The sequence below is a fragment of the Myotis brandtii genome, unplaced genomic scaffold (genome assembly GCF_000412655.1).
Source record: "Myotis brandtii unplaced genomic scaffold, ASM41265v1 scaffold199, whole genome shotgun sequence".
In the NCBI taxonomy this organism is placed as follows: Eukaryota; Metazoa; Chordata; class Mammalia; order Chiroptera; family Vespertilionidae; genus Myotis; species Myotis brandtii.
The window spans coordinates 2267247-2269541 of NW_005357414.1; the positions used below are offsets into that span (position 1 = coordinate 2267247).

A 2295-nucleotide genomic window follows, 5' to 3' on the forward strand; every position below is an offset into this window, starting at 1 on the left:
TCTTGGTTGGCAGTTAATTTGCATATCTCAGTGATTAGCCAATGGGAAGGGTAGCGGCCGTATGGCTAATTACCATGTTTCTCTTTTATTAGATAGGATAATTGACTATATTCCCTATGCTGTATTTTACATACCCATGGCTATTCTCTGACCATCAATTTGTACTTCTTAATTCATTCACCTTTTTCACCCATCCTCCCAACTGTCAAAATGTTTTCTGTATCTACTAGGGGCCTAGTGCATGAATTCATGCAAGTTGAAAGGAACTGTGGGCCACAAGGCTGCAGTAAGCACAGGGGCAGGTATCGGCCCATCCTCTGTGCCTCCACCTAGCCCCTCCCACCACAGCCCCTGGTCCCCTATCTGCCAGCAGCCCCGCTCCTGCTGCCACCGCTCCCAAATGCTGATGGCGCTGGCCCCGCTTGCACCCGCTGACAGTGCAGAGCAATTGGGGCTGGCACCAGCAGCAGGTGCAATTGGGGCCAGCACTGTCAGCAGGTGTGAGTGGTGGCTGCTGCCCCGATTGCCCTTTAGGAGGAGGGGGAGTGGAGAAGCCCTCAGGGGCCATCAGAGCTGGCAGCTGCCGCTTGCACCTGCTGACAGCGCTAAGTGATTGGGACCAGCTCCAGGAGCTGGCAGCAGGTGCGAGCAGCGGCTCCAGCACCAGCTGCAGGTGTGAGTGGGGTCAGTGCAGGCAGCAGGTGCAAGTGCCAGGCGGTATTGCGGCATGCAGGAGCAAAGAATATTCAGTAACCACCAGAGGCTTGCCTCAATGACAGAGACCTGTGCCCCACCTTGGTCTGGTGCCCCAGCTCATCTGCTCCACCATACCGCAGTGGCTAATGCCCGCCATGTTCTGCATGCGCCCCCTGGTGGTCAGTGCATGTCAAAGTGGTGGGTTGTTCATTTGTTCTGCCATTTCGTCTATTTGCATATTAGCCTTTTATTATATAGGATGAGTCTCTTTCTATTTTGCTTGCTTGTTTATTTTGTTTTTCAGATTCAATTGTTGACAGATATGTATTCATTGTCATTTTATTGTTCATATTTCTAATATTTTTTCTTCTTCTTTATTGTTTGCCTTGAAGACCAGAAAATCAGACACTACAAAATTGAAGACAAAAGTAATTTAAGAAATATCCGCAGCAGTGACTGATCCAAGTTCTTTGAAATGTATCTCAGAGATGACTGGTTTCTTGGCGTAGCTGTTAGACTTGAATATGGATATAATGCTGAAAAATACAAGGACTTGGTACCTGATAATATAAAAAAAATGCTGACAATGTAGCTAAAAATGCAAATCAATTTATCATTTTGGAGGTAAAAAATTTTAAATATGTTTTTATTGATTTTAGAGAGAGAGAAAGGGAGGAGAGAGAGACATTGATGAAAAAGAACCATCCATGGTCTGCCTCCTGCATGCTCCCTACTGGGGATCCAGCCTGAAACCAGTGACCTCTTGGTGCATGAGATGAAGCTTAACCAACTGAGCCACACCAGCCAGGACTGGAGGTAAATAATTTTGATTTTAAGGCTGGTGCAATGGCTTTAACTAATGTTCAGATTCTGTGTCATGATGATTACTTGGTAATGCTTAAGGCAATTCGTGTTTTGCTCCAGGAGTGCCTGACACAGGATGCAGTTGCTAAAACAAATCAAACAAGAGAGGTTGCCTGTTGCTTTAGATAGCATATTCTTGGTTTTGACACCGGAGATGCAGTTCTTGCTAAAGCTGCTCAATTTCTATGATTGCTGCATACAGAAGATCTCAGAGAGCTACAAACAAAAATGAACGAAACCATAGTAGCTGTTTGGACAATTATTTCCCATCCAAAAACAGACTACAGATTGGGGAAAGTTGGAAGATGAACATTTCAGGGTTTCAGCCTCTCACCTACCTAGCACCTCTCAAGTGTACCTTGAGAATCATGTACACTCTGGCATGTGTTTGGAAATCAAATGTCACGTTTTTAAGGGGAAAATTCCAGAAAGTTGACTGTTATATAGATTTACCATCATTGCTATTTCTTTAATAAAGTTTGGGAAAGTAGAGAGAAAAAAACCACCGATCACTCATGGTATTTGAGCTGAGACTATCACAAACTACCATTCTGTTGCACACATGGTTGTTTCATCATAAAGGTATAAATAATCAAATACTTCAATATTTCTTTAGTGAAACCATAACCATGTACATATTGGAAAATGAATTAGATAATTCCTCTCACAATTTTTTTTTTACCAGGGTGAGGGCAGTAAATGAGGTTTAGGTTAAACTTTGATGGAGAATTGAAC

The 2295-nt window shown here is 43.6% G+C and overlaps 1 pseudogene; it reads left to right on the forward strand.

Moving 5' to 3' along the window:
• The window catches only part of LOC102255883, a 3923-nt pseudogene extending 2054 nt beyond the window's left edge, over window positions 1-1869 (forward strand).
• Window positions 1870-2295: the final 426 nt, after the last annotated feature.